The sequence below is a fragment of the Myotis myotis genome, unplaced genomic scaffold, assembly GCF_014108235.1.
Source record: "Myotis myotis isolate mMyoMyo1 unplaced genomic scaffold, mMyoMyo1.p scaffold_m19_p_2, whole genome shotgun sequence".
In the NCBI taxonomy this organism is placed as follows: domain Eukaryota; kingdom Metazoa; phylum Chordata; class Mammalia; order Chiroptera; family Vespertilionidae; genus Myotis; species Myotis myotis.
The window spans coordinates 186,177,790-186,191,718 of record NW_023416324.1 but is presented as its reverse complement, the minus strand read 5'-3'; positions in this window follow the sequence as shown (position 1 = coordinate 186,191,718).

Below are 13,929 nucleotides of genomic sequence, written 5' to 3'. Positions count from 1 at the left end.
CTCCTGTCACACACAGAGCAGGGCGGATCAGGGGGTTGGGGCGCCTCACCCTGTCACACTCAGGGCAGGGCCAATGGAGAGGTTATGGCTCTACCCCATCACACACAGAGCAGGGCCCGAGGGGGGAGGTTGGGGCGTCGCCCTCTATCACCCACAGAGCAGGGCCAGTGGGGGGGGGTTTGGGGCGCTGCACCCTGTCACACACAGAGCCGCAGGGCAATCAGGGGGTTGGGGAGCTCCCCCTTATCAGGCACAGAGCAGGGCTGATTAGGGGGTTGGGGCGCCTTCCTCTGTCACGAACAGAGCAGGGCCGATAGGGAGGTTGTGGCCCCGCCCCCTGTCACACACAGAGCCGCAGGGTGATCAGGGGGTTTGGGCGCTGCCCCCTGTCACGCTGATCCCGGTGCCGGGAGGCATATTACCCTTTTACTATATAGGATAGAGGCCTGGTACATGGGTGGGGGCCGGCTGGTTTGCCCTGAAGGGTGTCCTGGATCAGGGTGGGGGTCCCCACTAGGGTGCCTGGCCAGTCTGGGTGAGGGGCTGAGGACTGTTTTCAGGCTGACGGTTGACTGAAGCTCCCAACCACTCCTTTTTTTCTTTTTTTTTATTCTGGGCCAGCTTTAGCTCTGAGGCTTGGCTCCAGCTCTTAGGCCTCCACTGCTGAAAGCAGGTTTCTGGCTTTTGTTTACCTTCTGTATTTGAAACAATGTTGTGATCCTGCTGGCTGAAGCCTGGCCGACTAAAGCAGGTTTCTGGGGTTTTGTTTAGCTTCTATATTTGTAACATAGTTGCTTAGAGTTGCAGCTCAGAGGCCGGCAGCGGCAGGCGGGGAACATTGGAGTCCTCCGTCACTGAAGCAAGCAAGCCTCATGTTCGCTTTAAGCTGCCTGGCTGCCGGCCGCCATCTTGGCTGGCAGTTAATTTGCATATCTCGCTGATTAGCCAATGGGAAGGGTAGCGGATGTATGGCTAATTACCATATTTCTCTTTTATTAGATAGGATTCCTCTTTTCCCTAAAACTTCAGCTGATTTGGGAGCTAAATAATAAAAGTCTAAATCCAAAGCTCCTTCCTTGGCTTTCAGGGTCTTTAATTTCTGACTCTAAAATACCTTCCCCTGCTTCCAACTGCCTCATTGACTTTCTCATCATTCAGACACCAGCGAGGCTTTTTCTCTGCTTTGCTTTTACACTCAACATTAATTCCACCTAAAATAGCATGAAGAAGAGGTTGAGGGGAGAAAGACAAGGCTATACTTGTTGACTACTTATTGAGTGTTCTACACAGTGTCCTATCTAATTTGTGCAGCAAGCCCATGACGTAGGTATACTTATCTTCTGTTTTGCTGCTGATGATACTCATTTTTGTGGCATTAAGTAACCTGTCCAAGGTCACAAAGACGCAGGTCTAGCTTTGGAACCAGAGTCCAACCCCAAAACACAAGTTCTGGTCTGTTTAATATGCTGAATCTCTCCGCCCACTCTGTGTACATTCCTCTAAGAGTACTTATCAGATGTTTGTTTTTAATTGAGATATAATTCACACATAACATAAAATTCATCTGTTTAAAGTGTACAACTCAATGTATATTCACAATGTTGTATAACCATCGCCACTATCTAATTCCAGAACATTTTCATCACCCCTTCCTCCCTTCCTGGCAACCACTACTCTGCTTTTGTGTCTATGGATTTGTCTGTTGTGGACATTTGATACAAACAAGATTTATATAACACGTGATCTTTTCTGTCTGCCTTCTTTTACTTAGTTTAATGTTTTCAAGGTTCATCCACATTGTAATATGTTTCAGTACTTCATTCCTTTTTGTAGATGAACCCTATTCCATTTTGTGGAAACACCACATTTTGTTTATCTATCCTTCAACTTTATTCCTTTATATATGGACTAAAGGCCCAGTGCACAAAAATTTGTGCACTCGGGGGGGTGGGGGGGCCCTCAGCCTGGCCTGTGCCGTCTCGCAGTCTGGGATCCCTCAGGGGATGACCACCTGCTGGTTCAGGCCCGCTCCCTGGGAGATTGGGCCTAAGCTGGCAATCAGACATCCCTCTGGCAGCCTGGCAGCCCTCAGGGGATGTCCACTTGCCAGCGGGGAGCAGGCCTAATCTGCAGTTGGACATCCTTAGTGCTGCTGAGGAGGTGGGAGAGGTTCCCACCACCACCGCTGTACTGGCAGCTGGCAGCCTGGCTGTGGCTGAGCAGAGCTCCCCTTGTGGGAGCACACTGACCACCAGGCGGCAGCTCCTGCATTGAGCATCTGCCCCCCAGTGGTCAGTGTATGTCATAGTGACCAGTCATTCCCAGTCGTTCTGCTGTTAGGGTCAATTTGCATATTACCCTTTTATTATAGGAGTGCCTGGCCAGCCTGGGTGAGGGGCTGATGGCTGTTTGCAGGCTGGCCACATCCCCTTCAGTGTGGGGGTCTCCCACACTGGGGTGCCTGGCCATCCTGGGTGAGGGGCTGAGGGCCGTTTTCAGGCTGGCTAAGCCCCCCAGCGGGGACCCTCACCCCATGAGGCTGGCCACAGCCCCCAGCCACCCAAGCTCCCAGTGGAGCTGGCTGGAAGCAGGTATCTGGGATTTGTTTGTCTTCTATAATTGAAACTTTGTTGCCCTGAGTGGAGCCCACAACTAGCTCAGAGCAGGCGGGAAGCTTGGCTTCCTCCATCGCCCGGGCAACCAAGCCTCCTGCTTGCTCTAGCTACGTGGCTGCCGGCCACCATTTTGGTTGGTTTAATTTGCATATAGTCACTCTGATTGACTGGTGGGTATGGCTTAGGGTGTAGCAAAGGTATGGTCAATTAGCATCTTTGTCTTTTATTAGTGTAGATATCCAATTGTTCCAGCATCATTTGCTAAAACAAACAAATAAACAAACAAAAAACAATGGACATTTTTTTTGATTTCACTTTTTAGCTATAACAAATAATGTTTCTGTGAACATTTATGTACTAGTTTTTGTGCAGACATGTTTTTAATTCTCTTAGTTATATAACCAGGAGTAGAATTGTCGAATCATACAGTAACTGTGTACAACATCTTGAAGAATCATCAAACTGTTTTCCAATGCAGCTGTACTACTTTACATTCCCACCAGAATATTAGGGGATTCCAATTTCTGCACATCTTCACCAGCATTTGTTATTATCTCTCTTTGATTATAGTCAACCTAGTGGGTGTGAAGTGGATTCTCATTGTGATTTTGAGTTGCATTTCCCTAATAACTAATGATGAATATTTTTCATTGGCCATTTGTATGTCCTCTTTGGAGAAATGTCTATTCAAATCCTTTGTCCACAAAGAGAAATTGAGTTATTTGCCTTTTTATTGTTTAGTTGTACGAGTTACTTATTCATCTGAATCCTAGTCCCTTATCAGAGATATGATTTGCAAATGTATTTTCCAATTCTGTGAGATGACTTTTCACTTTCTTGATGGTGTTCTTTGAAATACCAACATTTTTAATTTTTATGAAGTTCAATTTTCTTTTTTCTTTTGTTATTTGTGCTTTTGGTGTGCAGTCTAAGAGACCATTGCCTAATAAAAGGTTACAAAGATTTACTACTTTGTTTCCTCTAAGTTTTATAATTTTAGCTCTTACATTTAGATCTTTGATCCATTTTAAAAAATAATATTTTTATTGATTTCAGAGAGGAAGTTTTATCATTTTAGCTCTTACATTTAGATAGAGAGAGAGATAGAAACATCAATGATGAGAGAGAATCATTGATTGGCAGCCTCCTCTATGCCCCTCACCAGGGATCGAGCCCACAACTCGGACATGTTCCCTGACCCACACCTGGGAATCGAACCATAACCTCCTGTTCCTAGGTCGACACTCAATCACTGAGCCACAACAGCTGGGCGTGGATCCATTTTAAGTTAATTTTGTATATGGTTTAGGTAGGGCCCCAACTTTATTCCTTTATATATGGATATCCAATTATTCCAGCATCATTTACTAAAACAAACAAACAAACAAACAAAACCCTTATTATTTCTTCTATTGAATTATCTTGGCTCTTACTATGAATTTCTAAATCAACATTGACACATGGCTACTAAGTGTGCTCCTTGAGGGAAACTCTTGTATTCCTACCTCCGTGTCTTCCATGGGCCTATGACATAGTAAATCCTCAACAAACACGTTCAGTGAATGAAAAGCTGATTGAAGATTCCTATTGTTAACCAACAAATACCAAGTGCAGTCGACTTTGCTAGGTGTTGGGGAAGTTTTATACATGAAACTCACAGTCTAGTGAATTTTTCAAATCAAAAGTTTCCAAGGGGTCCCAGAATCTTACAGTTTAGACTGAAATGGGTTTTTGAGATCATAGACCCCCCTCACTTGTCAGTAAGAAAATGCAGATGTTGGAAGGCTAAATAGCAGCTTGTGGCCTATCTTATGTAAATTTACCAGAGAGTCCCAGGTCTCTTTGAATTAACATTCTAACTATTACAAGTTAACAAAGGATTTTTTCAGATAGTCCTTGATAAAGCATTTTTTTTCTAGTTAGTCCTTGATTAAGCCCTTTCCAGATGAAAGACAATGCTTCGGTTTCATAGCACACTTATCTTCTGAGATAACTGCTATCAGAGATTTTTTTAAAAAAATCTCCATCCTAGCTGTACATAATGACTCCTTTCTCTGAATTTCTATAGATTTTACCAGTATTTGCTCTTCCACAAAATTAGCAATCTCTTTGTACTGCCCTATTGCGTTGGAATGTTATATAATCTTGAATTATTATTTGTCACAGGTTTATGTGTGGCCTTCCTAAGTAGACTACTCCAACTAGACTTGGGAAAATTTTAGATTTTACACTTTATTGTATGAAATGTAGAGCCTTGTACCTAGTGGACATGGAGAAGATGTTTATTAATATTACTTATATAATAAATAATAAGTGTGTTTAGATAATTCATGTTTAAAATAAGAAGCTATTAGGCCTAAGTTTCATTCTGTTTCCTCCCTTTCCTAGCTTTCTTTGAGGAATAGAGAGACCAGGGACCTAATAATTAGTATATACTGGGTGTCCCCTTCACATGTATACACACTTTGAATGATTATAAAGTCAGTGTTTTTTATTTTTAAATATATTTTATTGATTTTTTACAGAGAGGAAGGGAGAGAGATAGAGAGTTAGAAACATCGATGAGAGAGAAACATCGATCAGCTGCCTCCTGCACATCTCCCACTGGGGATATACCCACAACCCAGGTACATGCCCTTGACCAGAATCAAACCTGGGACCTTTCAGTCCGCAGGCCGACGCTCTATCCACTGAGCCAAACCGGTTTCAGCTAAATTCAGTGTTTATTAACATGCAGTTCATTTTCAAAAGTAAGTTATCAGCTAGTATACACACTTTGATTATAAAGTTAGTGTTTATTAACATACAATTCATTTTCAAAATTAAGTGAGTTATCAGCTGTTAAAGTGTGTATACATTTTTGGGGGATACCCTATATATTTAAATATTTCTTAATATTACTATTAAAAGGATTAAAATTCTATTAAAAGCATAAAAAACTTTGGCAGAATTTCCCCAACAATTCAATAAATTAAATGAACTCCCAAGGGAACTCTGAGTTGTAGTTTTAAATTATTGAGTCAGAAAGTAGAGTAAAACGTCCTGTTTCCTTTCTTATCTTAAGCTTTCGTTCTAGTTTTGAGGTGGAGGAAGGAGATGGAATAATCTATTCTCATATTGCTTTATAGAACATAACCAGCATCTTTGAAACTATTCAACTGAGTTAAAATATAAAATTAAGACTAAATAAAAAGTTGCCAAATGAGAAAGAATATACCATGACATGATACTTGGTAGACTATTATGCCTCTATGGGAATACAGTGAGCCTGTTAATTGATTGTGATAAGACAAATTATGTGTGGGCGAAAGTGCTTCTCTAATAACTGAGTGCCTCTCTAATAAATGAATACAGAGCATTTTAGCATGTGGTTAGGTCATGGAAACAAACAAACAAACAAAAACCCTTGGAATCTTGTGAAGTTAATGTTTTTCCTCATTTACCAGAAATCATTCAATCTCTGTTTCAAATTCATGGCATTTTACATTTATGCTAAAGAATGAAACACATTGGATCAATGATAAAATCATTCTCATTTCACGTCTCTGGACTTCGTTTGTAAAATGAGGCCTAGACTTTTTGCTCCTCAAATTGTAATCAGTGGAACAACAGCATCAGCATCACGTGAAAGTTGGTTTGAAATGCAAAATCTGGGTCCCATCCTAGACCTCCTAAATCAGAATCCTCATTTTCAGAAAATCCCAACCTACTTTGTATGCATGTTTGAGAAGACTGAACTAGATGATATAATGTAACTTCCAGCTAGTAAATGCTACCATTCCATGATTCTAATTGAAAGATTCCAAGTTAGGAAACATGAGAGTCACGTCCTTAGGAGTTACGCTGGACTTGAGTAAACAGATAGCTCAGCACGTTGAACTAACCTTTCAGGTCACAGCTTTAACAAGGCAAAGAAAATAAAGACTTGCTCTGCTTGTTTGATGTCTCCGGTTTCTTTCTTATCACACTAAGATTAATTTTATTATTTAAATGGACATAAACCAATGTAAACCTATTTCAATATTAAAGTAATTTAATATTTGTTGAATTCCTGCAGCTTTCTAAATGCCACCAAAAACACACACCAAAAAAGCCTTAAAAGGTAAGATTCCTACCGTTGAGGCACCTAATGAAGATGGTAGCTTTGCTTGAAAAGTGTTAGTGTCTGGAGCCCTTTGCTGATTTAATTACAGGCTGATTTATAATTTGTTATTATCCAGGATAGGAAGCCACACCAAGTCATTAAAATACCTTATGCTTAAGTCTCAGGACGATAAGCACCATGTGCTGGTGGACTAACAGGCAGCTTCATCTCTGAAGTGCTGTTCCCACTGACATTGTGCACGTGATCAAGCAGCCAGAAATCATTGTAGACTCAGTTCTGCTTTTTCTCCTGATTTCTCTGCGACCCCCACATAGGATATGGTTTAATTCAAGGTCAGCAGAAATGCCATATGAAAATATTTGAGTCCAGTAGGAAGTAGGTGAAGGTGGTAGAGAAATGAGCTGGTCCTCTGTTGGGGGGGAGAAAGGTTGGGGGAGTCCCAGGAGCTCACTCCAGAGGCTGAGAGAGAACGAGATTACTGAGGGAGGACAAACTGGGGTAGGTGAGCTTCTGAAGCTGGGAACATTATTAGATTAGGTTCACATTTTCAATTGAATATGCCATCCTCATGAACAGGTTTGCCATTTCAAATCAGAGGGTAATGTACATTTGCTAATCAATTGCTATTAGTGACAGCATACTTGGTATGCAAACGCCATTAAACTATGACACTTCTAAATGAAGTTTCTAGCCCAGCCGGCATGGCTCAGTGGTTGAGCGTCCGCCTATGAACCAGGAGGTCACAGTTGGATTCCCCGTCAGGGCAGATGCCTGGGTTACGGGCTCGATTCCCAGAGTGGGGCGTGCAGGAGGCAGCTGATCAATGATTCTCTCTCATCATTGATGTTTCCATCTCTATCTCCTTCTTCCTTCCTCTGTGAAATCAATAAAAATATTAAAAAATAAATAAATGAAGTTTATATGTTTCGATGGAGGCTCTTTCAACATCATTTCATTAGTCAACCTTGTGCCTTTCAGTCTAGTCAGATATAAATGCATTCTTCTGGTTCCTGAGGTAGTACTCAGGAGCTGCTGCAATTGCTCTTTGTCATTTCCTGGCACATAGTTTGCTATTTTGCATTATTTTTCTCTTTATTGGTGTATGTCCTGACATTCTATCTAGATTGTAACTTTCTTGAAAAGAAGAAGAGAGCCTAGTGCCCGGCACCAATTAACCCCATTGGAGCTGATTATGTTGAGGTTTCTTAGACCTTTTAATATTCAGTTACTTTCCTTAAGCAAATGTTTTATCATTTTATTGCTGATTTTTCTGCTTAACAGAATTCTCCATTGATGGTTCATTAAAACAAACCTCTTCTGTCATGTGTTTTTTGTATTAACAACTTGCTACTTTATATTTTAAGAATTAAATGTGCTCCAGCCTCAGGAAATCCTTATCAAGTAAAGCAAATGCTTATCCTTTTCTAACAGATAAGAAAAACGAAGCAAAGTGGTGTTGTTCAGTGCCAACAGGAACTGAGAACCTATTATGTGTTAGGTGCAGGGATACAGAGATGAACAAAGTAGAGCTGCAACCTTATGAATGTGCCAGCAAGAAAATAAAGTATGATACTGTGCAATGCGGGCTGTAATTGACATATAAACAGAGTGTCGAGCAGGAGGGCGGAAGAAGAGGAAACATGAAGAGAATGGGTACCTAACATCCTGGGAAACAGAGCTGAGAAGGAGAGTAGAACTCGGGCAGGAGTGGCAGGGACTAAGTTAGGGAGGGCATTTCAGACTAAGTAGAGGAAATGACATATACAAAATCAGAAACATGTGTCATTGGCATCAATGAATAAGCTTCCTTTTCTGTGATTATCAGGGAACACGTAACGTGAATTTTAAAGTTATTTTAAATTCAAAGTGCAAGATCTTTTATTTCAAAGGCAAAATAAATTAAGGCCCCAACTGCTATGTCATAAATTATGTGTCGTGTGGGAGTGAGATTGGGAGATATAGTGGAAATAAGTTTGTGCAGCTGGAGTAAAGGGAGTACCCAGATAACTTGGAGATAAAGTTGGCCCGATGTCAATGGGGCAGTGTGAGGGCGTAGGAGAAAGAAGGGTAAAGGGAAGTCTTGGGGTTGTTGCTTGCTATGTTAATCAACAGAATAAAAACTAAAGTCTCTCATGAAGTCTCAGCTATCAGGACTTCAATCAGGAGTTCTGGTCATGGCTTCTGCTCTTGAAGGTTAGATAAAACAATTAATGTGATATTAGGGCATGATCACACAGGACCTGTGTCCACTAGTTATTGTCTCATTCACCATTCTCCAAGCAGGTTATTTCTTTGCTCCACCTTGGACAAGCACTCTGATAATGACAAAATTAGAGAATGTTAGCCAAAAATGTTTTAAATCCCTTAAGCCTATAGATTTGAGAATTAATTAATTATTTTCCTATTAAAGTTATTGCAGTAAGGCAAGTATGTAATTCAGCCCAGGGCCCACTGTTTGTCTCCACAGGTCAAAAAGTCCCTCTAAATGATTAGGACTTGCAGTTTAAACACTTTTCTCTCCTTTTAATGACATTATCACATGTTCAGTGTAACCACTGAAGAATGTTAGGTTAAGGGCAACAGGCTTACGCAAAATTGAAGGTATTCGTAAGCACCATTTTAAGTACAACCGAAAGATAATAGGCTTTGAGAGGCTTGTTCACAGTGTCTACCATTGACTTCCTATTTTAATCATATGATTCTCAATTGAGAAACAGGCATGAAAGACCCAGTAACAGGATATATTAGATGACATCGAGAACATAGCAAACAAATTTTCATATTTGATCCTGGCTTCGGGGCTCATTAATAAGGCTAATTAAAGCTGAATATAAAGTTTTATCTATTCTGATCAGTCATTTTCTTGTTAGAGCAGCTCATTCTCTAAAAAGGAGGCCAAATTTTCCTAAATATGTGATTAATATGATGCCAAATTCTTTGTAAACCTTTTTACACAGTCTGGCTTTCTTTAGCCAAAGAGATGATTAGATAGTTTCTGGTATTTTGTTACTAAAAGTAACATCATTTCTGTGCCCTGATCATTCTATATACATAAATGTTTGTGCCTTATTGACTTTAAAAATTAATGTCAGAGCGCTTCCAGGATGGAGACATGAGGAGCTCCCGGTATACTCTCCTTATTGAAACAACCACACTGATCAAAATTACAAAAAAACAACCATTGCCTCAGACAATGAGGTAATTTATGCCTCAAGGTATTGTCAAAAACACTGGAGCAATACATTGCCAATTAGTGGAGGCTAACAGCTGGGAGTGATATCAATAACAGTAAACCAGCTGAAACCGGTTTGGCTCAGTGGATAGAGCGTCGGCCTGCGGACTGAGGGGTCCCAGGTTCGATTCCAGTCAAGGGCATGTACCTGGGTTGCGGGCACATCCCCAGTGGGAAATGTGCAGGAGGCGGCTGATCAATGTTTCTCTCCCATCGATGTTTCTAACTCTCTATCTCTCTCCCTTCCTCTCTGTAAAAAATCAATAAAATATATTAAAAAAAATTATATAAAATAACAGTAAACCAGCCAAAAGCTTGATAAGGAGGTGAAGGAAAGGGAACCTAACTAGGGAGGGAAGGAGAGAGAGAGAGAGAGAGAGAGAGAGAGAGAGAGAGAGAGAGAGAGATTGATTCATGAATTTGTTGTTTCACGTATTTTGCATTCATTGGTTGCTTCTTGTATGGGCCCTGACCAGAGAATTAAACCTGAAACCTTTCCCTATGTGCTCAGTGGTTAGAGCACGGGTCCTCGCACTGCAGGTTGAGGGTTCGATTCTCCCTCAAGGGCATATACCTGGGTTGCAGGATCATTCCCAGGCCCTAGTCAGAGCTTATGCCGGAGGCAACCAATTGATGTCTCTCTCTCACATCAATGTTTTCTCTCTCTCTTCCCTTCCCCTCCCTCCCTTCCACACTCTCTTGGGTGAGGATTAACAAAGATAAACAAAACAAAAAACACCTCGCAACCTTGGCATATCAGAACACTCTAACTTGAACTACTGCACTAATGCAAAAATAGCATGCTAAGTGAAAGAAGCCAGACACAACCGACCACATATTATATGATTACATTTACGTAAAATGTCCAGAAAGGGCAAATCTATAGAGACAGAACATGGATTACTGGTTGGCTAGGGATAGAGGTGTAAGTTGAATTAATTGTAAGTGGGCGTGACGGATCTTACTGGGGTAGTAAAAATGTTTAGGACCTGATGGGTAGCTCAGGTGGTTGGAGCGTTGTCCCAGTACAACAAGGTTGCAGTTTGATCCTTGGTCAGGACATATACAAGAACACAGCCAATGAATGCATACATGAGCGGAGCAATAAATCGATGTCTCTTTCTCCAAAAATTAATTAAACATTTTTTAATGTTCTAAAATTGATTTATGGTGATGAATGCACAATTGAACAAATTTTCTAAAAGTCACTCTATTACACACTAGAAACAGGCCAATTTTAACATTTGTAAAGTATAACATTTATAAAATAAAGTTGTCAAAAAATGTCTAAAAGAGAAGAGAGACGTTGTAATAATGCTCTACTCACTATGTTCTTTCATAGTCTCCTTCCCAACATAGAGTTCTTTCAGGTTTTTCATCCATTTTTTCTTAAATGTGTTTTATTATTCAACATCTTATAAGAATCATTACATTGTGAATTTCCTAAAGATATTTGTCACCAAATACTTGCAATTAAATTTGAAAAGTAAAGAGGGGGAAGTAAAAAGAGAGAGAGAGAGAGAGAGAGAGAGAGAGAGAGAGAGAGAGAGAGAACCTGACTAAAACCACTGTCATTCCCATGGGAGGGAGAAGTCAAGGTGACATTGTGTATGCCAAAGCTGCATCCTATGAGGAAATGCATCAGAGGCTGCACAGTGAGGGGGAAATAGAGTTTACTCAATTGGTTTTGCCAAGTCACTAAACAAATAAACAAACAACTATGACAACAAGCCCTGGAGCCAGTCAGGATCAGTCTCCAGAGTTGCTACCCTGGAAATATATAGTTTGCAAACAAAAAATTATGAGGCATACAAAGAAACAGGCAAGTGGGACCCATATACACAGAAACTGCCTTTGAGAAGACACTGCTGTTGGACTACTTAGCAGTCAAAGACTTCAAAGCAGCAATCCTATACAATAAAGAGGGAATATGCAAATGGTCGTTACGCTGTGACCGATCAGCAGGAGGGCGGGGCAGTGAGCTACCTGTGGTAGGCAGCTACAGGAGGGTGGGGCAGCGAGCTACGTGCGTGGGAGAGCTACAAGCGGTGGTGGGCGGGGTGGCCAGCTGAGGCAAGCAGCAACGAGCTGCTCGCGCATGGACTCGTGTGCAGGTCCCTAGTTATAAATATGCTCAAAGAACTAAAGAAAAGCATGCTTATGAGTATAGATTCAAAATTTCTCAACAAAATGTTAGCAAAGTAAATTAGCAACATATAAAAAGGATATTACATATCATAACCAAGTAGGATTGGTCCCAGGAATGCAAGGATGGTTTTTACCCAAAAACCAATTAATATAACATACTGTATTAATAGAATAAAGGACTAAATCACATGATTATCTCAATGGACTTAGAAAAAGCACTAAACAGAACCCAACATCTTTTCATAGTAAAAATAGTCAACAAACTAGAAATGGAATAGAACATTTTCAACCTGTAAAGGGCACCTACAAAAAAAAAATTTAGAGTAATCATCACATTTAATGGTAAAAGATTGAAAACTATTCATATAAAATTGAAACTAGGTTAAGGATGCCCACCCTCTCTTTATTCATCAGATTCCAGCTAAGGCAATCAGGTAAGAAAAAGAAATAAAAAGCATCCAGATTGAAAAGAAAGATGGAAATCAATCTGTATTCTAAAATGGCATAATCTTGACTACAGGAAATTCTAAGAAATCCACCAAAACCCCTAATAAAAAAGTTCAACAAACTTGTAGGATACAAGGTATATGCAAAATCGATAGTATTTTTATACACTAGCATGAATAATAAAAATGAAATTAGGATGGAAATGTAAATTGACATAGCCACTATGGAAAACAGTACAAAAATTCCTCAAAACATTAAAAATAGAATGTTTTGGCTCAGTGGATAGAGCGTCGGCCTGCAGACTAAAGGGTCAGGTTAAATTCCAGCCAAAGGCAAATGCCCGGGTTGCAATCGATTCCCAGTGGGGGGCATGCAGGAGACAGCCTATCAGTGACTCTTTCTCAGCATTGATGTTTCTATCTCTCTCTCCCTCTTCCTTCCTCTCTGAAATCAATAAAAATATATTGGAAAAATAGAATTACCATGGTCCAGCTATCTCATTTCACAATAGCCAAGACATGAATACAACCTAAGTGTCCATCTACGGATGAATGGATAAATAAAATGTGATATATACACACAAAAGAATATTATTCAACCACAAAAAAGAAAAAAATCCTGTCATTTGCAACAATGTGAATGGACCTTGAGGACTTTATGCTAAGTGAAGTCAAACAGAGAAAGGTAAATAAGGGATGATTGCACTTATATGTGAAATCAAAACCTCATTGATACAGAAAACAGATTGGTGGGTTGGGGGTGGGGGTGGGGGTTGGAGAAATGAGTGAAGGTGGTCAAAAGGTACAAACTTCCAGATATAAAATAAATAAATACTAGAGATGTAATTTTCAGCATGGTGACTATAGTTTATCCTGTATTTGAAAGTGGCTAAGAAAGTAAATATTAAAAGTGCTCATCACAAAAAATAAAATTTGTAACCATGTGGTTGGTGATGGATCATTTTGCAAAATATATATATATCAAATCATTGTGTTGTACACCTGAAACTAATAATGTTATATGTCTTTTATATCTCAAGTACAAGAAAGAAAGAAAGAAAGAAAGAAAGAAAGAAAGAAAGACGAAGAAAGTCCTGATGCCCAGGATGCCACCCTGAGGTCATTTCAATTAGTATGGGATGGCCTCCTAACACCACCAAAATAGCTAATAAAAGCTCTCCAGGTGATTCACATGTGTAGTCAGAGTTAAAAGCCACTGGTGTCAGAACCATTTTCTGGACTCACAGGCTAAATCAAATTCTAAAACCTCATGAAACTTACACACTTTTTTTTTATAATTAAATCTTTATTGTTCAGATTATTACATTTGTTCCTCTTTTTTTCCCCCATAACTCCCCTCCTCCCAGTTCCCGCCCCACCCTA